Source organism: Saccoglossus kowalevskii, chromosome 12 (assembly GCF_978046115.1).
Source record: "Saccoglossus kowalevskii chromosome 12, keSacKowa6.1, whole genome shotgun sequence".
Classification (NCBI taxonomy): Eukaryota; Metazoa; Hemichordata; class Enteropneusta; family Harrimaniidae; genus Saccoglossus; species Saccoglossus kowalevskii.
Window position 1 is genome coordinate 21,685,907 of NC_140652.1, and position 27,764 is coordinate 21,713,670.

The 27,764-nt window shown below is 34.8% G+C and overlaps 1 long non-coding RNA gene across 2 annotated transcripts; it reads left to right on the forward strand.

Moving 5' to 3' along the window:
* The first annotated feature begins 22,724 nt into the window (after positions 1–22,724).
* On the forward strand, positions 22,725–26,436 carry LOC144352910 (uncharacterized). Of its 2 annotated transcripts, none has more exons than XR_014931242.1 (6): positions 22,725–22,841; positions 22,955–23,034; positions 24,574–24,601; positions 24,690–24,721; positions 25,091–25,112; positions 26,269–26,436. It is a non-coding gene; the product is annotated as an uncharacterized LOC144352910 (long non-coding RNA). The 2 variants fall into 2 exon arrangements; XR_014931243.1 differs by having other exon boundaries at positions 22,742–22,841; positions 22,934–23,034.
* Positions 26,437–27,764: the final 1,328 nt, after the last annotated feature.

Here is a 27,764-nt window from a genome sequence, read left to right on the forward strand (position 1 = left end):
AGATGCAAATGAGTATTGGAACCATTAATGCTGTAGGGTGTACTGGGAGGGGTGGAGGATTTCATGTTTGTAATGACTGGTTGTAATGCGGTATCTCGTTGTTTTCAAGATGCAGCCTGATATTTTTTGCTTTCTTGGTTGTTCAATTGTGGTTAAAATTTGTGTGGTGGGTGGAAGATGTGTTTATTGTTTGTTCAGTCATTGTTTAGACACCCTTCAGCTTGAAATGGTATGGCCAAATCCAAATTCGATATTGTGGTGTTGAATATCTGTGCGATATGGCAGTGTCGTCTAAAAACCACGCATCAAAATGATTTCTGTTTATTTATTTACTGTTGTAGATCCTGAGAACTAGCAATTGAATATGATGTCGGGAATAAATGGTTTTCTGAACAAGCTTTATTAATTATTACTGGCAATATTCCAGTATGAATTGGGAGCAAACTGTAACATCAAATCTAGTCGTTGTATTGTTATGCCTTTAAAATATTTTTTTTTTAAATAAAATAAATTAAATAGAAATATATTATGTGTATTTTTGTATGTGGAAACATGGCTTGCCCACTAATAAATATAAAGAAGTGTGGTCTGCAGTTCTTTTTTTTAAATTTTTTTATTTGTGAAAAAAACTTTAGTGTAAACAATAAAACACTCACAGTGCAAGGCTAGTTCACCAACATGTCTATTCTCTTGCTTGAGTGTGAAAGTACATGGTTTAGTGACTACCTCTTATATTTTTAAATTTTAGAATTTTTATTTATTTGGGAAGGTTCTTCTATAAAAATAGAACAGATGTAATGAATTAATTTTAATATTTTATTTTAATTTCAGAAGTAAAGCAAATTCAATATCTGAGACGTATATCGTACATGTATTCACTACGCCTAGGCTACCAAATCTATAGGAACAAGTTATAAGTCATGCCACAGTATGTTTACAGGTGAGTGAATTGTATACCTTCTCTAATTATAGCATAACTAGATACTCACTGCTGGTAATATTGTAATGAATTAATTTTAATATTTTATTTTAATTTCAGAAGTAAAGCAAATTCAATATCTGAGACGTATATCGTACATGTATTCACTACGCCTAGGCTACCAAATCTATAGGGACAAGTTATAAGTCATGCCACAGTATGTTTACAGGTGAGTGAATTGCATACCTTCTCTAATTATAGCATAACTAGATACTCACTGCTGGTAATATTATTGTAATGAATTAATTTTAATTTTTTATTTTAATTTCAGAAGTAAAGCAAATTCAATATCTGAGACGTATATCGTACATGTATTCACTACACCTAGGCTACCAAATCTATAGGAACAAGTTATAAGTCATGCCACAGTATGTTTACAGGTGAGTGAATTGTATACCTTCTCTAATTATAGCATAACTAGATACTCACTGCTGGTAATATTGTAATGAATTAATTTTAATATTTTAGAATTGTAATGAATTAATTTTAATATTTTATTTTAATTTCAGAAGTAAAGCAAATTCAATATCTGAGACGTATATCGTACATGTATTCACTACGCCTAGGCTACCAAATCTATAGGAACAAGTTATAAGTCATGCCACAGTATGTTTACAGGTGAGTGAATTGTATATCTTCTCTAATTATAGCATAACTAGATACTCACTGCTGGTAATATTGTAATGAATTAATTTTAATATTTTATTTTAATTTCAGAAGTAAAGCAAATTCAATATCTGAGACGTATATCGTACATGTATTCACTACGCCTAGGCTACCAAATTTATAGGAACAAGTTATAAGTCATGCCACAGTATGTTTACAGGTGAGTGAATTGCATACCTTCTCTAATTATAGCATAACTAGATACTCACTGCTGGTAATATTAGATCTGTTTAATTTATGTAAAAGATTCCTCTCATTAGTAAATAGCGCCCTCACTCAACAATATTTAGAATGAGTGGTTGGTCAAAAGTTTGATGAGTCAGGTGCATCTATTGGCTAAGCTTGTTGTACAGATGCAAATGAGTATTGGAACCATTAATGCTGTAGGGTGTACTGGGAGGGGTGGAGGATTTCATGTTTGTAATGACTGGTTGTAATGCGGTATCTCGTTGTTTTCAAGATGCAGCCTGATATTTGTTGCTTTCTTGGTTGTTCAATTGTGGTTAAAATTTGTGTGGTGGGTGGAAGATGTGTTTATTGTTTGTTCAGTCATTGTTTAGACACCCTTCAGCTTGAAATGGTATGGCCAAATCCAAATTCGATATTGTGGTGTTGAATATCTGTGCGATATGGCAGTGTCGTCTAAAAACCACGCATCAAAATGATTTCTGTTTATTTATTTACTGTTGTAGATCCTGAGAACTAGCCATTGAATATGATGTCGGGAATAAATGGTTTTCTGAACAAGCTTTATTAATTATTGCTGGCAATATTCCAGTATGAATTGGGAGCAAACTGTAACACCAAATCTAGTCGTTGTATTGTTATGCCTCTAAAATATTTTTTTTTAAATAAAATAAATTAAATAGAAATATATTATGTGTATTTTTGTATGTGGAAACATGGCTTGCCCACTAATAAATATAAAGAAGTGTGGTCTGCAGTTCTTTTTTTAAATATTTTTATTTGTGAAAAAAACTTTAGTGTAAACAATAAAACACTCACAGTGCAAGGCTAGTTCACCAACATGTCTATTCTCTTGCTTGAGTGTGAAAGTACATGGTTTAATGACTACCTCTTATATTTTTAAATTTTAGAATTTTTATTTATTTGGGAAGGTTCTTCTATAAAAATAGAACAGATGTAATGAATTAATTTTAATATTTTATTTTAATTTCAGAAGTAAAGCAAATTCAATATCTGAGACGTATATCGTACATGTATTCACTACGCCTAGGCTACCAAATCTATAGGAACAAGTTATAAGTCATGCCACAGTATGTTTACAGGTGAGTGAATTGTATACCTTCTCTAATTATAGCATAACTAGATACTCACTGCTGGTAATATTGTAATGAATTAATTTTAATATTTTATTTTAATTTCAGAAGTAAAGCAAATTCAATATCTGAGACGTATATCGTACACGTATTCACTACGCCTAGGCTACCAAATCTGTAGGGACAATTTATAAGTCATGTCACAGTATGTTTACAGGTGAGTGAATTGCATACATTCTCTAATTATAGCATAACTAGATACTCACTGCTGGTAATATTAATGAATTACTTTTAATAATTTAATTTAATTTCAGAACTAAAGCTGAATCACTATCTGTGAAATAAAATTTTAAAAGATTTCAACGGTGGCTAGACCTACCCCCCGAAGGGCTAAAAGTTATATGTCATGCCATAGTATGTTTACAGGTGAGTGAAGTGTATACCTTCTCTAATTAAAGCATAACTAGATACTCACTGCTTGTAATTGTAATGAATTAATTTTAATATTTTATTTTAATTTCAGAAGTAAAGCAAATTCAATATCTGAGATGTATATCGTACATGTATTCACTACGCCTAGACTACCAAATCTATAGGAACAAGTTATAAGTCATGCCACAGTATGTTTACAGGTGAGTGAATTGCATACATTCTCTAATTATAGCATAACTAGATACTCACTGCTGGTAATATTAATGAATTAATTTTAATAATTTAATTTAATTTCAGAACTAAAGCTGAATCACTATCTGTGAAATAAAATTTTAAAAGATTTCAATGGTGGCTAGAACTACCCCCCGTAGGGCTAAAAGTTATATGTCATGCCATAGTATGTTTACAGATGAGTGAAGTGTATACCTTCTCTAATTAAAGCATAACTAGATACTCACTGCTTGTAATTGTAATGAATTAATTTTAATATTTTATTTTAATTTCAGAAGTAAAGCAAATTCAATATCTGAGATGTATATTGTACATGTATTCACTACGCCTAGACTACCAAATCTATAGGAACAAGTTATAAGTCATGCCACAGTATGTTTACAGGTGAGTGAATTGTATACCTTCTCTAATTATAGCGTAACTAGATACTCACTGTTGGTAATATTGTAATGAATTAATTTTAATATTTTATTTTAATTTCAGAAGTAAAGCAAATTCAATATCTGAGATGTATATCGTACATGTATTCACTACGCCTAGACTACCAAATCTATAGGAACAAGTTATAAGTCATGCCACAGTATGTTTACAGGTGAGTGAATTGCATACATTCTCTAATTATAGCATAACTAGATACTCACTGCTGGTAATATTAATGAATTAATTTTAATAATTTAATTTAATTTCAGAACTAAAGCTGAATCACTATCTGTGAAATAAAATTTTAAAAGATTTCAATGGTGGCTAGAACTACCCCCCGTAGGGCTAAAAGTTATATGTCATGCCATAGTATGTTTACAGGTGAGTGAAGTGTATACCTTCTCTAATTAAAGCATAACTAGATACTCACTGCTTGTAATTGTAATGAATTAATTTTAATATTTTATTTTAATTTCAGAAGTAAAGCAAATTCAATATCTGAGATGTATATTGTACATGTATTCACTATGCCTAGACTACCAAATCTATAGGAACAAGTTATAAGTCATGCCACAGTATGTTTACAGGTGAGTGAATTGTATACCTTCTCTAATTATAGCATAACTAGATACTACTCACTGTTGGTAATATTGTAATGAATTAATTTTAATATTTTATTTTAATTTCAGAAGTAAAGCAAATTCAATATCTGAGACGTATATCGTACACGTATTCACTACGCCTAGGCTACCAAATCTGTAGGGACAATTTATAAGTCATGTCACAGTATGTTTACAGGTGAGTGAATTGCATACATTCTCTAATTATAGCATAACTAGATACTCACTGCTGGTAATATTAATGAATTAATTTTAATAATTTAATTTAATTTCAGAACTAAAGCTGAATCACTATCTGTGAAATAAAATTTTAAAAGATTTCAACGGTGGCTAGACCTACCCCCCGTAGGGCTAAAATTTATATGTCATGCCATAGTATGTTTACAGGTGAGTGAAGTGTATACCTTCTCTAATTAAAGCATAACTAGATACTCACTGCTTGTAATTGTAATGAATTAATTTTAATATTTTATTTTAATTTCAGAAGTAAAGCAAATTCAATATCTGAGACGTATATCGTACACGTATTCACTACGCCTAGGCTACCAAATCTATAGGAACAAGTTATAAGTCATGCCACAGTATGTTTACAGGTGAGTGAATTGTATACCTTCTCTAATTATAGCATAACTAGATACTCACTGTTGGTAATATTGTAATGAATTAATTTTAATATTTTATTTTAATTTCAGAAGTAAAGCAAATTCAATATCTGAGACGTATATTGTACACGTATTCTCTACGCCTAGGCTACCAAATCTATAGGGACAAGTTATAAGTCATGCCACAGTATGTTTACAGGTGAATGAATTGCATACCTTCTCTAATTATAGCATAACTAGATACTCACTGCTGGTAATATTAATGAATTAATTTTAATAATTTAAATTAATTTCAGAACTAAAGCTGAATCACTATCTGTGAAATCAAATTTTAAAAGATTTCAACGGTGGCTAGGCTGACCCCCCGTAGGGCTAATAGTTATATGTCATGCCATAGTATGTTTTCAGGTGAGTGAAGTGTATACCTTCTCTAATTAAAGCATAACTAGATACTCACTGCTTGTAGTTGTAATGAATTAATTTTAATATTTTATTTTAATTTAAGAACTAAAGCAAATTTAATATCTGAGACGTATATCGTACACGTATTCACTACGCCTAGGCTACCAAATCTATAGGAACAAGTTATAAGTCATGCCACAGTATGTTTACAGGTGAGTGAATTGTATACCTTCTCTAATTATAGCATAACTAGATACTCACTGCTGGTAATATTGTAATGAATTAATTTTAATATTTTATTTTAATTTCAGAAGTAAAGCAAATTCAATATCTGAGACGTATATCGTACACGTATTCACTACGCCTAGGCTACCAAATCTATAGGAACAAGTTATAAGTCATGCCACAGTATGTTTACAGGTGAGTGAATTGCAAACCTTCTCTAATTATAGCATAACTAGACACTCACTGCTGGTAATATTAGAATTTTTGTATTGAATTAATTTTAATATTTTATTTTAATTTCAGAAGTAAAGCAAATTCAATATCTGAGACGTATATCGTACATGTATTCACTACGCCTAGGCTACCAAATCTATAGGAACAAGTTATAAGTCATGCCACAGTATGTTTACAGGTGAGTGAATTGTATACCTTCTCTAATTATAGCATAACTAGATACTCACTGCTGGTAATATTGTAATGAATTAATTTTAATATTTTATTTTAATTTCAGAACTAAAGCAAATTTAATATCTGAGACGTATATCGTACACGTATTCACTACGCCTAGGCTAACAAATCTATAGGGACAAGTTATAAGTCATGCCACAGTATGTTTACAGGTGAGTGAATTGTATACCTTCTCTAATTATAGCATAACTAGATACTCACTGCTGGTAATATTGTAATGAATTAATTTTAATATTTTATTTTAATTTCATAAGTAAAGCAAATTCAATATCTGAGACGTATATCAGACATGTATTCACTACGCCTAGGCTACCAAATCTATAGGAACAAGTTATAAGTCATGCCACAGTATGTTTATAGGTGAGTGAATTGCATACCTTCTCTAATTATAGCATAACTAGATACTCACTGCTGGTAATATTAGAATTTTTGTATTGAATTAATTTTAATATTTTATTTTAATTTCAGAAGTAAAGCAAATTCAATATCTGAGATGTATATCGTACATGTATTCACTACGCCTAGGCTACCAAATCTATAGGAACAAGTTATAAGTCATGCCACAGTATGTTTACAGGTGAGTGAATTGCATACCTTCTCTAATTATAGCATAACTAGATACTCACTGCTGGTAATATTATTGTAATGAATTAATTTTAATTTTTTATTTTAATTTCAGAAGTAAAGCAAATTCAATATCTGAGACGTATATCGTACATGTATTCACTACGCCTAGACTACCAAATCTATAGGAACAAGTTATAAGTCATGCCACAGTATGTTTACAGGTGAGTGAATTGTATACCTTCTCTAATTATAGCATAACTAGATACTCACTGCTGGTAATGTTGTAATGAATTAATTTTAATATTTTATTTTAATTTCATAAGTAAAGCAAATTCAATATCTGAGACGTATATCAGACATATATTCACTACGCCTAGGCTACCAAATCTATAGGAACAAGTTATAAGTCATGCCACAGTATGTTTACAGGTGAGTGAATTGCATACCTTCTCTAATTATAGCATAAATAGATACTCACTGCTGGTAATATTAGAATTTTTGTATTGAATTAATTTTAATATTTTATTTTAATTTCAGAAGTAAAGCAAATTCAATATCTGAGACGTATATCGTACATGTATTCACTACGCCTAGGCTACCAAATCTATAGGAACAAGTTATAAGTCATGCCACAGTATGTTTACAGGTGAGTGAATTGCATACCTTCTCTAATTATAGCATAACTAGATACTCACTGCTGGTAATATTAATGAATTAATTTTAATAATTTAATTTAATTTCAGAACTAAAGCTGAATCACTATCTGTGAAATCAAATTTTAAAAGATTTCAACGGTGGCTAGACTGACCCCTCGTAGGGCTAAAAGTTATATGTCATGCCATAGTATGTTTACAGGTGAGTGAAGTGTATACCTTCTCTAATTAAAGCATAACTAGATACTCATTGCTTGTAATTGTAATGAATTAATTTTAATATTTTATTTTAATTTCAGAACTAAAGCAAATTTAATATCTGAGACGTATATCGTACACATATTCACTACGCCTAGGCTAACAAATCTATAGGGACAAGTTATAAGTCATGCCACAGTATGTTTACAGGTGAGTGAATTGTATACCTTCTCTAATTATAGCATAACTAGATACTCACTGCTGGTAATATTGTAATGAATTAATTTTAATATTTTATTTTAATTTCAGAAGTAAAGCAAATTCAATATCTGAGACGTATATCGTACATGTATTCACCACGCCTAGGCTACCAAATCTATAGGGACAAGTTATAAGTCATGCCATAGTATGTTTACAGGTGAGTGAATTGCATACCTTCTCTAATTATAGCATAACTAGATACTCACTGCTGGTAATATTAGAATTTTTGTAATGAATTAATTTTAATATTTTATTTTAATTTCAGAAGTAAAACAAATTCAATATCTGAGACGTATATCGTACATGTATTCACTACGCCTAGGCTACCAAATCTATAGGAACAAGTTATAAGTCATGCCACAGTATGTTTACAGGTGAGTGAACTGTATACCTTCTCTAATTATAGCATAACTAGATACTCACTGCTGGTAATATTGTAATGAATTAATTTTAATATTTTATTTTAATTTCAGAAGTAAAGCAAATACAATATCTGAGACGTATATCGTACATGTATTCACTACGCCTAGGCTACCAAATCTATAGGAACAAGTTATAAGTCATGCCATAGTATGTTTACAGGTGAGTGAATTGTATACCTTCTCTAATTATAGCATAACTAGATACTCACTGCTGGTAATATTGTAATGAATTAATTTTAATATTTTATTTTAATATCAGAAGTAAAGCAAATTCAATATCTGAGACGTATATCGTACACGTATTCACGACGCCTAGGCTACCAAATCTATAGGGACAAGTTATAAGTCATTCCACAGTATGTTTACAGGTGAGTGAATTGTATACCCACTCTAATTATAGCATAACTAGATACTCACTGCTGGTAATATTGTAATGAATTAATTTTAATATTTTATTTTAATTTCAGAAGTAAAGCACATTCAATATCTGAGACATATATCGTACATGTATTCACCACACCTAGGCTACCAAATCTATAGGGACAAGTTATAAGTCATGCCACAGTATGTTTACAGGTGAGTGAATTGCATACCTTCTCTAATTATAGCATAACTAGATACTCACTGCTGGTAATATTAGAATTTTTGTAATGAATTAATTTTAATATTTTATTTTAATTTCAGAAGTAAAGCAAATTCAATATCTGAGACGTATATCGTACATGTATTCACAACGCCTAGGCTACCAAATCTATAGGAACAAGTTATAAGTCATGCCACAGTATGTTTACAGGTGAGTGAATTGTATATCTTCTCTAATTATAGCATAACTAGATACTCACTGCTGGTAATATTGTAATGAATTAATTTGAATATTTTATTTTAATATCAGAAGTAAAGCAAATTCAATATCTGAGACGTATATCGTACACGTATTCACTACGCCTAGGCTACCAAATCTATAGGGACAAGTTATAAGTCATGCCACAGTATGTTTACAGGTGAGTGAATTGTATACCTTCTCTAATTATAGCATAACTAGATACTCACTGCTGGTAATATTGTAATGAATTAATTTTAATATTTTATTTTAATTTCAGAAGTAAAGCAAATTCAATATCTGAGACGTATATCGTACATGTATTCACTACGCCTAGGCTACCAAATCTATAGGGACAAGTTATAAGTCATGCTACAGTATGTTTACAGGTGAGTGAATTGCAAACCTTCTCTAATTATAGCATAACTAGATACTCACTGCTGGTAATATTGTAATGAATTAATTTTAATATTTTATTTTAATTTCAGAAGTAAAGCAAATTCAATATCTGAGACGTATATCGTACATGTATTCACTACGCCTAGGCTACCAAATCTATAGGGAAAAGTTATAAGTCATGCTGCAGTATGTTTACAGGTGAGTGAATTGCATACCTTCTCTAATTATAGCATAACTAGATACTCACTGCTGGTAATATTAGAATTTTTGTAATGAATTAATTTTAATATTTTATTTTAATTTCAGAAGTAAAGCAAATACAATATCTGAGACGTATATCGTACATGTATTCACTACGCCTAGGCTACCAAATCTATAGGAACAAGTTATAAGTCATGCCACAGTATGTTTACAGGTGAGTGAATTGTATACCTTCTCTAATTATAGCATAACTAGATACTCACTGCTGGTAATATTAATGAATTAATTTTAATAATTTAATTTAATTTCAGAACTAAAGCTGAATGACTATCTGTGAAATCAAATTTTAAAAGATTTCAACGGTGGCTAGACTGACCCGCCCGTAGGGCTAAAAGTTATATGTCATGCCATAGTATGTTTACAGGTGAGTGAAGTGTATACCTTCTCTAATTAAAGCATAACTAGATACTCATTGCTTGTAATTGTAATGAATTAATTTTAATATTTTATTTTAATTTCAGAACTAAAGCAAATTTAATATCTGAGACGTATATCGTACACGTATTCATTACGCCTAGGCTAACAAATCTATAGGGACAAGTTATAAGTCATGCCACAGTATGTTTACAGGTGAGTGAATTGTATACCTTCTCTAATTATAGCATAACTAGATACTCACTGCTGGTAATATTGTAATGAATTAATTTTAATATTTTATTTTAACGCACTAGAAATGACACAAGAGACTGATATGCGAGAAAAAGTAGGGGGATCGAGAGCCTCAGCGTACAAGCGTCTTAGCCGTCTATTCCATGATATTGGTCGCCTTTGACCAACATCATGGCAAGGACGACGTGGTACTTGCGTGAGGGCGCCACCTAAGGGTACTCTGTGTGTAGGCGTCATTGAGGCCTATGTCCCGCGGCGAGTTGTAACTTTCAACTCATCTCGGGGCAAGTGCGACGTGTTGCCCAAACAGAGTATGGATTCCCTGTGTGACAATCCCCCCCCCCTAGCTGTATTTATTGATAAATAACCAAAACATGAAAAAAGTACAGAGGAAAAAAAACAAAATAAAGAAGCAGACTGTAATGATGGGAGGGTGGGAGGTAACTTGAACGATGCTCACTGTATGAAAGCAGGAACTGAATGATGAGATGAGAGTAGCCAAGACTAAGGGACGCCGTGGATGCACTAACGTGATTGGCTAAGATGGCAAAATGTAAACACATGATGGTTCATGGGATACTAACTAAAATAGCACAAACTGGGGAGTGATCTATAAAGTAAATACGAGTTACATAATCAAGGGTGGAAGTGAGCTAGCTGACTGATAAAGGTCAATGGAGTGGGAGACAAAGAGTGCACATTTCGGTGCGTTAACATACAATTACAAATGTTTTGTAATAGTTACATTAACGCACTAGAAATGACACAAGAGACTGATATGCGAGAAAAAGTAGGGGGATCGAGAGCCTCAGCGTACAAGCGTCTTAGCCGTCTATTCCATGATATTGGTCGCCTTTGACCAACATCATGGCAAGGACGACGTGGTACTTGCGTGAGGGCGCCACCTAAGGGTACTCTGTGTGTAGGCGTCATTGAGGCCTATGTCCCGCGGCGAGTTGTAACTTTCAACTCATCTCGGGGCAAGTGCGACGTGTTGCCCAAACAGAGTATGGATTCCCTGTGTGACAATCCCCCCAAATTAGATGCAGTGGCATGCCAAGGAGCATGATGTAGTAGGCATAAGCCTGCAATGGATGCACGTGCATGCACTGGAAGCATAGTTTACAGTTTTCTTTTAGGCTAAGTTGGTGTACACAAACATTCGAGTAAATGAATAAATCAAAGCAAACTAGAATCAAATGCGAACTAAAACTACGAAAGATCGAATAGTATCTAAAAATTACAAGATTACAAAATTAGAAAATACGAGTAAAATGAATCGAATACATATGAATGCGATGGTTATGTAAAGCACATGCAGATAATAAATGACGAGATCGAGGCATGTGTGTGTATAAGCACAAGTGTTCTGCTTGCCAGTTGCAAAATTGGTGAGATGTTAAGTTCTAGCAATGTTCAGCGATGTTGAGCAAGCGTTGCTGGTACTTTACGAATAATGTCAGTTGGTGTGGTAATGTACAGCTGATATGCGTCACTACGCCATCGTCCTAGGACTTTTATCAGCCAGTCGGGGAGGTTGGCCTCGGCAGCTGTTGTTGCTGCACCACTGCGAAAGCTGTGACTGGCATAATTAGACACATTTGGAACTTCTGCACGAAGGAGTAGGTCGCGAAGGTGATATGTTACAGCTTGACGCGTAAGGAATTTGCCGTTCGTGAAGCAGAACGCTGGTGCGTTGAGGGCTGCCGGGTTGTAGTTGCGGAATGCGCGAACCGCACAAATAGATGACTGCGTAGGTGCAATGGTGACGACTTGGCCACGGCGAAACGGGTCTGTTTTAGAAGCTTTAATGGTGACGATAAGATCATCTGTGAGCTGTACGTCTGAGCCGAGAAGGGTACCATCGATGTCAAATATTGAAGCTGATGTGGCGGTGAACTCACTAACTCGTAAAACCCGAAAAAAGCTAAGGTGAAAGCAGACCACAGCATTAGTTTGTCATTGACATGAATCGCAGGGTGCGACCTGAGAGCATTCTTGATTTTACGCATTAGTGTCATTGTGATTGGCAATCTTGGGCGAATGGGGTCACCGTGATCGCGTTTGATACCTTGTAGTACATGGCGCAGCATGTTGTTAGATGCAATGTCCTCAGTGTGTCCAGTTTCGGCGTTGAGGCTGACAATAGCGGCAAGGTAGACTTTGATTGACTTGTAGACTAGACCCTCCATGGCGAGACGTGTGACGAATAGAGTGGCAAGCCTCGGTGTCACGGGTACGGGCGTTAGCCTGTGTTGTTGGCAGAAGAGACGGTATCTGGACTGACCTGATGAATAGGTGCGCCGTGTTGCTGCCGAGAGGCGATGGAGCATGAATTGGTGGGCTTGTTGCTCAAGTCTAGTTACTGTTGTGGATAGTAGCTGTCGAGGTCTGGCAGTGTTACTGGTTCTGTTGCTGCGTCTGGCACCAGTTGGCGAAACCGTTTCATCTGCAAACGAGACAAAGAGTCAGCAATTGAATTGTTAGTACCACGAATATGTGCTATCATGACGTGGAAGTTGCCATTAGCTGCGGTGAAGAAGATGGCACGCACAAGCGACATGATGCGTTGACATCTTGAAGAGCCTTTTTTCCAAATGTTGACGATTGCCTCATTGTCACAGTGAAACATGATTTTTTGCCCGTGCCAAAGGTGGCCCCAAATTAGACATGAAATTAGGATAGGGAAAAGTTCCTTCCATTCAATTGAGAGGGGAGGGTTGATGGAACATTTGTCCGGTGACCAAGGCAGGGTGAACCATTGCTTGTTGTAGAAGGCCCCACAGGCAATGACAGATGAAGCGTCTGTGTAGAGATTCATATTTGGGGTCAGACACCATGATGTGCGAGAATGCGGGCGGAGCCATTCCAGTTTGGAAGAAACTCCCACCACCATTGGAGATCTAGGCGAAAGTCATTGGAAAGGACTATAATTTGGTTGATTGATGAAGCAGTGGTGGCGAGGTCTATCATTCGTCTTAGAAACAGCCTTCCCGCAGGAACGCATTTACATGCGAAGCTCAGAGTTCCAATTAGTGATAGGAGTTCACGTTTAGAGCAGTGATATCTGTTAGCCCACAGTGGAATAGCAGATAAGATGTTTTCAAGTTTGTCGGCTGGTAGGCGGATGACCATGTCGACTGTGTCCAATTCGACGCCGAGGAAGGTAATAATGGATGATGGACCTTCGACCTTGTTGGCAGCAACGGGAATGCCTAGTGTGGAGCAGGTGTTTAGAATTATGTCTTTGCTTCGTTGACAGGATTGATGATTGGGTGGGCCGACGGCCAGGAAGTCGTCGAGATAGTGTATGATGTCACTTGTTTTGGCTTGGTGTCTGACTACCCATTCAAGTGCTGTGGCGATCCTATTGAATAGGAAAGGTGCAGACCGCAGACCAAATGGAAGGACGCGGTCGAAGTAGTAATGGCCGTCCCACTTAAACCCGAGTAGATGCCAGTCTTGTTTTCGCACAGGACACAGTCTGAACGCATGTTGGATGTCTACTTTCGCAAGAAGCGAACCGGGCCCATGTTTGTTGATCATGGCGATGGCATCGTCAATGCGAGCATAGACCAAAGTATAGTTTTCCTTTGGTATGAAGTCGTTTACACTATTGTTCGTTGGTTGGGACAAGTCCATTATGAGTCGGTGACCACCTGTCTTCTTTGGCCTGATCCCGAGGGAGTTAGTGACGAAGTTTAGAAAGGGTGGCTCGGAGAATGGACCAATAGTGTGCCCCAGTTTGACCTCTTTCATTACGGCTTTTGAGACAATGTCTTTGTGTTTGAGTGAAGACTTGGCATTTCGAGTTTGTCTGGCAGAGCGATTGCCTGTGAAGCCCAGGTCTACACCACGCGAAATGTCTAGGAGTATGGATGCCACAAATGGTTTGTCTGGGTGGTCGTGCAGGGCTAGTGCTAGTTCGTTAAGCTTGATTGGAGTTGACGTTTGCAGTGTTGAAACTATTTCGGTTGGTAGCGTCGTTTGGACGAAATGGCTTGGGCTGGTTGAATTGTTGGCCACGAAAAAAATTTCGAGTTGAGTTGGAGGGTTGCTGCTGGTGGGTGTGGGCACCATGGTCGGGTGCGTGACAGACAGAGCATGAGTGTTGGCGGCCATTGGTACATGGGTTGCTGCAGGACCCTCTGTTGAAGTCACGACATACTTGTCTGTTTATGTTGCTAGGTTGTTGTTGTTGTTGGTTGCTCCAGTAATATGGGTTGGATGATCTACGTTGAGGGCATTCGGATTTGACATGTCCTTTATATTTGCACTCAAAACAGGTTGGAACGATCAGGTGTGGTTTTTGTTGGAAATTCTTGTGGTCCAGGAATGTATTTGGAGAGCTCCACGACCGGGTAGATGAGCCATGGTGTTTACCAGCGTCCAATCGAAATTGTTTATCATATGTTAACCACGCTTCTGGCTTGTAGGTCGCTGCCCGTGGGGCAAGAAGTCTAGCATAGTTCATCAAGGGAATGGCGTCTTCCGGGAAGTAGAATGAACGGTAGGCTGCGTATGCAAGGTAGCATTCAATCCATGATTCAAAAGTGTCGATTTCTTTTTTCTTTGATTGGGTCGTGAGACAGGCGGCTGAAGGGACTGATGGGTCGAAAGAGATGTAGCTACGATTTGTAGTTACAGAGTTCGGCAAGGTTACGTCGGGGTGAAAATCGGAAAGGTCAATGTATTTACCTGGGGTGCTGACTGCATTTAGTGTGGCTTGTTCGATAAATGGTAGGTTGTAATGCTCTGGAGGTACGGCGAGGTTGGGTATGTTGAACGGTGATGTCTGCCATGGCGTTTGGTTCGTGAAAATCCCATTTGCGTTGTTTACCAGGTTAGATCTGTGGTTGTTTTGGAACGCAGACTGGTTCGATGCGGAGTTGAGGAAAGCGGAAGTTGTATGATTGTTTGTTGGTTGCGTTGGGAATTGCGCATGCGCGTTTGTACCGTTGACTGAAAATGGCTGAATAGCTGTGTTGACATTGTGATCGGCGGGTGTGTTTAAACTGTACGTTGCGTTGCCGGCGGTGGATGCTGGCGAAAGTTGATTTTGAGCTGGGTCATCGGGAATGGTGAAAACTGGAATGCTTGTTGGTGGAGTTGCGATTGGTTCAGCGCTGTTTGGTTCTTTGGATACGGAGGCTTGGAACTCGGCAACGGCGGCCTGGGAGTGCATGCGAATCATGTTCGCTAACTCGGTGAAGTTTCTTGGCATACTCTGTAAAGATGACTCAGATGTTGCGGCCAAGGAATCTGTTTGCTCGACGATCTGTTGGACAGCGGCTTGTTGTTGGTTTTGCGTCGAGGTTTGCTCCGTGAAACGTGCGGGCGGCTGGATATTACGGCGTGGCCTGCCAGGTCGTCGAGCAGCGCCGGAGTTACTGGATGTACTAGTCTTCTTTCGTGCAGCTTTACCCATGGCGAATTTGTTGAGTGGTGACAAGGGAAAAGAGTGCAAATTTGTAGCTGAAAACTTGAACGATGCTCACTGTATGAAAGCAGGAACTGAATGATGAGATGAGAGTAGCCAAGACTAAGGGACGCCGTGGATGCACTAACGTGATTGGCTAAGATGGCAAAATGTAAACACATGATGGTTCATGGGATACTAACTAAAATAGCACAAACTGGGGAGTGATCTATAAAGTAAATACGAGTTACATAATCAAGGGTGGAAGTGAGCTAGCTGACTGATAAAGGTCAATGGAGTGGGAGACAAAGAGTGCACATTTCGGTGCGTTAACATACAATTACAAATGTTTTGTAATAGTTACATTAATTTCATAAGTAAAGCAAATTCAATATCTGAGACGTATATCAGACATGTATTCACTACGCCTAGGCTACCAAATCTATAGGAACAAGTTATAAGTCATGCCACAGAATGTTTACAGGTGAGTGAATTGCATACCTTCTCTAATTATAGCATAACTAGATACTCACTGCTGGTAATATTAGAATTTTTGTATTGAATTAATTTTAATATTTTATTTTAATTTCAGAAGTAAAGCAAATTCAATATCTGAGACGTATATCGTACATGTATTTACTACGCCTAGGCTACCAAATCTATAGGAACAAGTTATAAGTCATGCCACAGTATGTTTACAGGTGAGTGAATTGTATATCTTCTCTAATTATAGTATAACTAGATATTCACTGCTGGTAATATTGTAATGAATTAATTTTAATATTTTATTTTAATTTCAGAAGTAAAGCAAATTCAATATCTGAAACGTATATCGTACATGTATTCACTACGCCTAGGCTACCAAATCTATAGGGACAAGTTATAAGACATGCCACAGTATGTTTACAGGTGAGTGAATTGCATACCTTCTCTAATTATAGCATAACTAGATACTCACTGCTGGTAATATTATACTAATGAATTAATTTTAATTTTTTATTTTAATTTCAGAAGTAAAGCAAATTCAATATCTGAGACGTATATCGTACATGTATTCACTACGCCTAGACTACCAAATCTACAGGAACAATTTATAAGTCATGCCACAGTATGTTTACAGGTGAGTGAATTGTATACCTTCTCTAATTATAGCATAACTAGATACTCTCTGCTGGTAATATTGTAATGAATTAATTTTAATATTTTATTTTAATTTCATAAGTAAAGCAAATTCAATATCTGAGACGTATATCAGACATGTATTCACTACGCCTAGGCTACCAAATCTATAGGAACAAGTTATAAGTCATGCCACAGTATGTTTACAGGTGAGTGAATTGCATACCTTCTCTAATTATAGCATAACTAGATACTCACTGCTGGTAATATTAGAATTTTTGTATTGAATTAATTTTAATATTTTATTTTAATTTCAGAAGTAAAGCAAATTCAATATCTGAGACGTATATCGTACATGTATTCACTACGCCTAGGCTACCAAATCTATAGGAACAAGTTATAAGTCATGCCACAGTATGTTTACAGGTGAGTGAATTGCATACCTTCTCTAATTATAGCATAACTAGATACTCACTGCTGGTAATATTAATGAATTAATTTTAATAATTTAATTTAATTTCAGAACTAAAGCTGAATCACTATCTGTGAAATCAAATTTTAAAAGATTTCAATGGTGGCTAGACTGACCCCCCGTAGGGCTAAAAGTTATATGTCATGCCATAGTATGTTTACAGGTGAGTGAAGTGTATACCTTCTCTAATTAAAGCATAACTAGATACTCATTGCTTGTAATTGTAATGAATTAATTTTAATATTTTATTTTAATTTCAGAACTAAAGCAAATTTAATATCTGAGACGTATATCGTACACATATTCACTACGCCTAGGCTAACAAATCTATAGGGACAAGTTATAAGTCATGCCACAGTATGTTTACAGGTGAGTGAATTGTATACCTTCTCTAATTATAGCATAACTAGATACTCACTGCTGGTAATATTGTATTGAATTAATTTTAATATTTTATTTTAATTTCAGAAGTAAAGCAAATTCAATATCTGAGACGTATATCGTACATGTATTCACTACGCCTAGGCTACCAAATCTATAGGAACAATTTATAAGTCATGCCACAGTATGTTTACAGGTGAGTGAACTGTATACCTTCTCTAATTATAGCATAACTAGATACTCACTGCTGGTAATATTGTAATGAATTAATTTTAATATTTTATTTTAATTTCAGAAGTAAAGCAAATACAATATCTGAGACGTATATCGTACATGTATTCACTACGCCTAGGCTACCAAATCTATTGGAACAAGTTACAAGTCATGCCATAGTATGTTTACAGGTGAGTGAATTGTATACCTTCTCTAATTATAGCATAACTAGATACTCACTGCTGGTAATATTGTAATGAATTAATTTTAATATTTTATTTTAATATCAGAAGTAAAGCAAATTCAATATCTGAGACGTATATCGTACACGTATTCACTACACCTAGGCTACCAAATCTATAGGGACAAGTTATAAGTCATGCCACAGTATGTTTACAGGTGAGTGAATTGTATACCAACTCTAATTATAGCATAACTAGATACTCACTGCTGGTAATACTGTAATGAATTAATTTTAATATTTTATTTTAATTTCAGAAGTAAAGCACATTCAATATCTGAGACATATATCGTACATGTATTCACCACGCCTAGGCTACCAAATCTATAGGGACAAGTTATAAGTCATGCCACAGTATGTTTACAGGTGAGTGAATTGCATACCTTCTCTAATTATAGCATAACTAGATACTCACTGCTGGTAATATTAGAATTTTTGTAATGAATTAATTTTAATATTTTATTTTAATTTCAGAAGTAAAGCAAATTCAATATCTGAGACGTATATCGTACATGTATTCACAACGCCTAGGCTACCAAATCTATAGGAACAAGTTATAAGTCATGCCACAGTATGTTTACAGGTGAGTGAATTGTATACCTTCTCTAATTATAGCATAACTAGATACTCACTGCTGGTAATATTGTAATGAATTAATTTGAATATTTTATTTTAATATCAGAAGTAAAGCAAATTCAATATCTGAGACGTATATCGTACACGTATTCACTACGCCTAGGCTACCAAATCTATAGGGACAAGTTATAAGTCATGCCACAGTATGTTTACAGGTGAGTGAATTGTATACCTTCTCTAATTAAAGCATAACTAAATACTCACTGCTGGTAATATTGTAATGAATTAATTTTAATATTTTATTTTAATTTCAGAAGTAAAGCAAATTCAATATCTGAGACGTATATCGTACATGTATTCACTACGCCTAGGCTACCAAATCTATAGGAACAAGTTATAAGTCATGCCACAGTATGTTTACAGGTGAGTGAAGTGTATACCTTCTCTAATTATAGCATAACTAGATACTTACTGCTGGTAATATTAACGAATTAATTTTAATAATTTATTTTAATTTCAGAAGTAAAGCAAATTCAATATCTGAGACGTATATCGTACACGTATTCACTACGCCTAGGCTACCAAATCTATAGGAACAAGTTATAAGTCATGCCAAAGTATGTTTACAGGTGAATGAATTGTATACCTTCTCTAATTATAGCATAACTAGATACTCACTGCTGGTAATATTAATGAATTAATTTCAATAATTTAATTTAATTTCAGAACTAAAGCTGAATCACTATCTGTGAAATCAAATTTTAAAAGATTTCAACGGTGGCTAGACTGACCCCCCCTAGGGCTCAAAGTTATATGTCATGCCATAGTATGTTTACAGGTGAGAGAATTGTATACCTTCTCTAATTAAAGCATAACTAGATACTCACTGCTTGTAATTGTAATGAATTAATTTTAATATTTTATTTTAATTTCAGAACTAAAGCTGAATCACTATCTGTGAAATCAAATTTTAAAAGAATTCAACTGTGGCTAGACTGACCCCCCCCCCCCCCCTAGGGCTAAAAGTTATATGTCATGCCATAGTATGTTTACAGGTGAGTGAATTGTATACCTTCTCTAATTATAGCATAACTAGATACTCACTGCTGGTAATATTGTAATGAATTAATTTTAATATTTTATTTTAATTTCAAAAGTAAAGCAAATTCAATATCTGAGACGTATATCGTACACGTATTCACTACGCCTAGGCTACCAAATCTATAGGGACAAGTTATAAGTCATGCCACAGTATGTTTACAGGTGAGTGAATTGCATACCTTCTCTAATTATAGCACAACTAGATACTCACTGCTGGTAATATTGTAATGAATTAATTTTAATATTTTATTTTAATTTCAGAAGTAAAGCAAATTCAATATCTGAGACGTATATCGTACACGTATTCACTACGCCTTTGCTACCAAGTCAATAGGTACAAGTTATAAGTCATGCCATAGTATGTTTACAGGTGAGTGAATTGTATACCTTCTCTAATTATAGCATAACTAGATACTCACTGCTGGTAATATTAGATCTGTTTAATTTATAAGGGACAAGTTATAAGTCATGCCACAGTATGTTTACAGGTGAGTGAATTGCATACCTTCTCTAATTATAGCACAACTAGATACTCACTGCTGGTAATATTGTAATGAATTAATTTTAATATTTTATTTTAATTTCAGAAGTAAAGCAAATTCAATATCTGAGACGTATATCGTACACGTATTCACTACGCCTTTGCTACCAAGTCAATAGGTACAAGTTATAAGTCATGCCATAGTATGTTTACAGGTGAGTGAATTGTATACCTTCTCTAATTATAGCATAACTAGATACTCACTGCTGGTAATATTAGATCTGTTTAATTTATGTAAAAGATTTTTCTCATTAGTAAATAGTGCTATTTGTAATTTTCACCAAATTGTATATTAGCCCACAAGCAGTAAAACCTCGATCAAAGATCCAGAAATGGTATACAAGTATATCTGTTTAATTTATTTAAAATATTCCTCTCATTAGTAAATAGCGCCCTCACTCAACAATATTTGGAATGAGTGGTTGGTCAAAAGTTTGATGAGTCAGGTGCATCTATTGGCTAAGCTTGTTGTACAGATGCAATTGAGTATAGGAACCATTAATGCTGTAGGGTGTATTGGGAGGGGTGGAGGATTTCATGTTTGTAATGACTGGTTGTAATGCGGTATCTCGTTGTTTTCAAGATGCAGCCTGATATTTGTTGCTTTCTTGGTTGTTCAATTGTGGCTAAAATTTGTGTGGTGGGTGGAAGATGTGTTTATTGTTTGTTGAGTCATTGTTTAGACACCCTGCAGCTTGAAATGGTATGGCCAAATCCAAAGTCGATATGGTGGTGTTGAATATCTGTGCGATATGGCAGTGTCGTCTAAAAACCACGCATCAAAATGATTTCTGTTTATTTATTTACTGTTGTAGATCCTGAGAACTAGCCATTGAATATGATGTCGGGAATCAATGGTTTTCTGAACAAGCTTTATTAATTATTGCTGGCAATATTCCAGTATGAATTGGGAGCAAACTGTGACACCAAATCTAGTCGTTGTATTGTTATGCCTCTAAAATATTTTTTATTTAAATAAAATAAATTAAATAGAAATATATTATGTGTATTTTTGTATGTGGAAACATGGCTTGCCCACTAATAAATATAAAGAAGTGTGGTCTGCAGTTCTTTTTTTTTACTTTTTTTATTTGTGAAAAAAACTTTAGTGTAAACAATAAAACACTCACAGTGCAAGGCTAGTTCACCAACATGTCTATTCTCTTGCTTGAGTGTGAAAGTACATGGTTTAGTGACTACCTCTTATATTTTTAAATTTTAGAATTTTTTTTTATTTGGGAAGGTTCTCCTATAAAATAAGAACAGATATATATATATACAGATAGTTGTTATGCTATTATACATTCAATGCAATATATACGTATTTGTTGTTCATTATGTTGTTCATGGCACACATGTAAACAACAAATATGCAGATATATTGTTGGAACCTGTCTTTATTTTTATTTCACTTTAACCCAGTGACGTCGTACGAGATATGGATGCATACTGACTTCTCCACGATGCAAGCAGACCATAAAAGCACTGCACAGGCATCACAGAATCAACTCAATTACAGAAAACTATCGACTCCCAAATCAGCTGGACAGACCGAAACTTTTGTAATTGTAGTACCATCGGCAGGTGGGTATGGTTAATTGATTGATCGATTACTGAGAATCTAATAAATCGTGTTTTTTTCTCTTCATTCCATTGAGCGAATATTGTACAGCGTGTTATAAAAGTAGAACATTTCGTTTACAATAATTTAGGCGATTTCAGTAAATATTATTGGTGGCATCAAATATTCGTATGGGCGAATGAACTGCAATTGGGCTGCTAAATATACTCACATTAGGCCAAATATGTGAGACGAATTATTTTATGAAGGACAAAAATATGCATTACATATAATGTTTAAGTTTTCAAGAGTTGAGATGGCATTTTTTTGTTTTCTTAAATGAATGCATTTGAAATAACAAGCACAATGAATTAGTATTCAACTGGTCTGAGTTGTAATGACAATATATAAAAACACAACATTAAAAGTTGTCAGCTACATGCCCCTAAATTTGGTCAAATAACACAAATTGTAGCCATAAAATGTTTATATTGTATAATCTGATTTCATCCGAATATAAATATCACTGGGCAACCGTACTGAGTTAGAATTATGCTGGCATGTGTCGTCATAGCGATGAATAAAAATACTACATGAAAAAATTAAAACTGCACATAGAGCCTGTTAATAACACAACTCTGTTTGAAATCATCAAACGCGGATCACAGTGCTGGAAGACCTAATATCGAGAAGACTAGAGTGGTGAGTTATTTTATTCCACGTAAAACGGTAGTTAGTGAAGTATGTGTCCACATTTACAAACATTCTGAACCGATGCACACTAATTTTCCTAGCATTTATTTTTGCCTTGGCAGCAAACATGCGTCCTGTGATTATTTTTGCTTTATTATTATTACTGGTCATCAATATTACTGGTGAAGAGCAGCAATCAAAAGTAAGTAGACTAGCGTTATCTATACTTTATGCTTTTAATTATCATTCAAGGCGATGAACTGTGTAGTCAATTTTTTTATAATAATCTATAATTAACATCATTCTCTTACAATATTATAAAGTAAATGTATCCAATACGGTATTTCATCATGTAATTCATGTATGTAGCAAGTTGAACGGGGTATTATTCAAACTCGAACACCGCGATTGCTGACCGTAAATAATAAATGCTTGATAATTCAGTGTTGTTGCCTTCTGGTATCTGGTAATATATATATATATATCAGTAATTTTAATGAAAAAAAGTACATTTTTCCTAGTAATAATGACACCTGTTGTTTAGTGTGATGGACCCCCACGGTTGGGTACAGGAGCATAGAAGTTTATAATTAAAATTGTTTTCCATAAGAAACATGAAACCATCATACATGGCCTTATAAACAGCCTTTTACTTCATAGTGGGGTGGGTGGAGTAAAGCTGTGATTATTTTTATTACTTTCTGACCATCTGGTTTGCCATTTACCATGTCCATATAAACTAAAGCTCCAGCCAATATCAGATTTGACTACTTGTTTCAAGCTATGGCACTTGGAAATGAGTGTTGTGACATGTGGCAAATGTCCAACTGTCTTGGTTAATAAGATTGGCTAAATTTCAACTAGAAACAGGTAAACCAGTATACCTGTATGTACGAAGCCAGTGAATGTTATTCAAGCCAAAGAAACTGCATCTATTTATATAAATACACATGGACAGAGAATATTTTCTTGGAGCACTAAATGTGACAATTGCCCTACTGTCTGTGATAAATATACCACACCAGCTACATAGTGCCCGACGAGGTGTTGGGTAGGTAGTGAAGAAAAACATTGACTGAAGCCTGGCAGAGGACTGAATTGTTGTCAACAGCAACAAACATTCTGGGAAAGTCAAAGACAGTGAAAAAACAAACAAAAAAACACACAGGCATATAAATACTAACTTTCTATGATCTTTATTGACTCCAAGTAATCCAGAGTAGAACGAGATGAATCAACGCTATACACCGCCATCTTTATTTTAATATTAGATGCAACCATTATTCTGTAGGGGACAACGGGTCATAACTTGAGGGAAGTTAACACCCATGATTTTTAAAATGCCTTGATCAATAAGAGTCTAAGTTACAGGGAACATTATTTTGATTTTCACTGGACCAATAAATGCATTTGACAGGAAAATGGAAAAACTCTACCACAACAGCAATTAGAACAGCTTGCTGCATTATAAGTATCACTTCCCTGTCAAATTAGTGGTTCATGCTTATTTGAATCTGAACATAACAGGCCAATTCTATCACACCTTGCTAGGCTTGAACTTCCATCCAATCAGAGCATTCCAAATGAACATGATTCTCCACAAATACTAGAGGGCGCTCTGACCAAAAAATTTCTACTATCTAAATAAAAAGAACTGATATATATATATATATATACAATGTATATGAATTATTAAAAACATATAACTATTATAAACCAATTTGCATTATTATTTCAACAGGATTTAGAAGACTATGCTATGGAACAAGGTTTGATACATTTAATTCAAATATTTTTCTATTGTCGATTTTTAATTCATCACACATTTCACTAATCCTAATATACATTCACTTTCAGACATAGACGGCGTTCGAGCAGCTAGTTTGCCGGTAAATCAATAATAATAATGACAATAATTATTAATATTATTATACATTTGTCACCGTAACGCCATAAGTTACAGCGTGGACGCTCTTACGCGCGTAATCATTCCATTTTTGGAATTCGCATTTCCTTATATAGTAGGATGAAAATACCTCGTAAAATACCGCAGAATTACGACAGGCTGTAACTTATGGCGTTACGGTGTCAGGTGTATAATAATATTTTATTTACTTACTACTTCATAATTTACTTTGTGTGAATTGTCCACACCCCCGTAATAAAGCGCAGAATTAATATTCATTCCATTGGGTAATGAATCTATGTACTATGAGTAATCTGTGTGCACGTTTCTTTCCATGCGTGGCGTCACAAAGGATGAAAGATTTATTGACCCGAGTGAGTAGCTGTTTTACCGACTGTTTGTTTCAAAGAGAATGATACAGTGTTGTGCGTTGGCGTAATGAACAGTGATGTGATATGGGTTTTAAAACAATTCGGTGAACATGAACCAGATAACACATATAACCAACTATCAGCACATATTAACTTTCAAATAACTTGTGTACTCAGTGCTTTTTTTGAATCTCATTTTTCAAAAGATATGCTGAATTAATAAACGTTAGTTGGATTCATTCTTTAATATTATGCCTATATTGTGTTTGACCGGCAAATTCGATTTGAATTGACTCGAATTGAGTTTATGTGTACTTCATTTATTTTACTAAATGGTCTGTTTAATGATTTTGCATCAACATAATCCCAACGATTAGGGTAGACATATTTTATTACGTGGAATTGGTGGCATACTAAACTACGTTAATATTAAAAGAAAATTGTTCACTTTTTAAAGCGCGGTGGTCGTCGCGCAGCGCGTGTTTGAATTTCATGTAAATAAACAATGTATTTTACACGCGTTGTATACGTCGCTATGAGTACCATATCGAACAGGACGCGGTGTGACGACTGCCGCCATTTAATTTTTGATATCAGGTATTAATATGAATGTTTTATTTAAACAGCCCTGGTCTAGTGTGACACTAAACATTCGATCACATGTATATGACACCTGAACAATATTACCTCCAGAAATGTTCATAAACTTGTACAGTATTGATTGTAGCGATTTTCTTTTTGAGACGCTAGAAAAACTCATTTTCACAACAACCGCAAGCCCGTGTTCACACAGAAAACTGCAACGATTTTATATTTAGATGAACGCTGTCTTATTTTATTATTATTCATATAAACAGAAAACACACATATTGGCACCAGAATAATCAAATTAATCGGTTTGGAAAGAGAATATAAAATTTGATAAATGAACGAATTAGTGTACATTTGAACTAACGAAGTAGCATTTGATTATTCGGTGTCAGGTAGATGCATGTTATTATGGTGAAATAAAAACAAATGAGAAATACATACATTTACTCAATAATGCATGCGTTTTAATTATGTGAATGCCAATGAAGTTGTAAATGTGTACAGCATGTGTATATGTGATTTCACATGTGAGTATATGGTTAACAGTTGTGTCAACTTGTTTTTCTAGTGAGGAGATTCTATGGCAGAAAGAGATAAACACATCGTATGGGCCAGTCTATCACATGTTCGAAATTAGTCGAAGATAACATCTTAGTGTTTTATAAATTCATGTTAGGATATGGTAATATATTGTAATCATGAGATGACTGAATAAATCCTATGCACATTATCAAAACACGTGTTCAGTGAGTACTTGCTGGTGAAAGTAACTATAGCAATAAATGTTTTAAAGCGGGAGGGTCGTCACCTGCACATGCGAGTCCCAAGCGACGATACCAACACAAGCTAAAAACGCAAAGGCTCAAGAGTAGACGCTCGTTTGTGAACAGTGACACGCTATGGTCATCTGACGCCTGCGCAGTTGACGACTCCCTGGCGTCAATCAAAATTATAAATGACCAACTAACATAGCATTTGAAATAAAACATCATGTCTTTATTTGGTTATTTATAACCGTAAATGTATTACTGCGATTAACAATATATAGTGGAGTTAACAAAACACAAACAAACTACTGCAACATTGCATTAAGTTGAATAACTTCAACATATTATTCATACTATCGCTTTATTTGGGGGATTATTCACTGACGATAAATACAAATATTTTTAAATACACAAATATATGATTAAGTAATGTTTTATTCTTCAACATTTCAGAATAACAACAGTCTTCCATTACATGACGTACACTCTGAATGAGACTGTATACTGTCGTGTGATTAACAATTACTATATTTTTCAACATCATCTACAAAGATATAGATGGCAACATCAAAAATCTAAACTAAATAATCGCACTGATCATGCTTGTATCATTCCAGTCACCGGAAGTGGCTGGACAATGATAAGGAGAACCGAGACATCTGGTCATGTAGTATTTGTGGAATCCATGATTTGTATGGCTGAATAAACTGCAATTGACGTCTCTAAATATACTCACTTTGAGTCAAATAAACCAAAGGAATTATTGTATGCAATAATAATATACTATATATATGATGTTTTATTTTTTAGCTGTTGAGATGGTATTCAGTGTTGTTTTTACCGATTTTTCCTTGACAACAGTTTCACGTAAATATGCATTGCACCAGATAAGCTCACTGGATTAGTGTATAAAATGGTTCACAGAGCCTGTCAATCACATCACTCTGCTTGAAACCTTCGAATAATTACATGTACAGGGTATACATTATTCACAACTATAAATTATAAGTAAGCGTCTGCATTTGGTTAATGACCCAATCTGGTGTATAAAGAACCAAACCAATGTACGAGATCTGAGAGATTTAATAATGGCTATTTTAAATAAAGATAGATCACGCTAGATATTTCAGATAATTTTCATTTTCTATAACTGTATAGTGTTGTTTATTTCAATCAGATTTTCATTATCATGAACAAAACAGCGCCCCATGACAAGACTGGTGACTGTTTACATTTCAAGCACAATGGCCTTTTTTCCCAGGAAGTGATACTGTCCTTACCAAACTACCTAAATAAG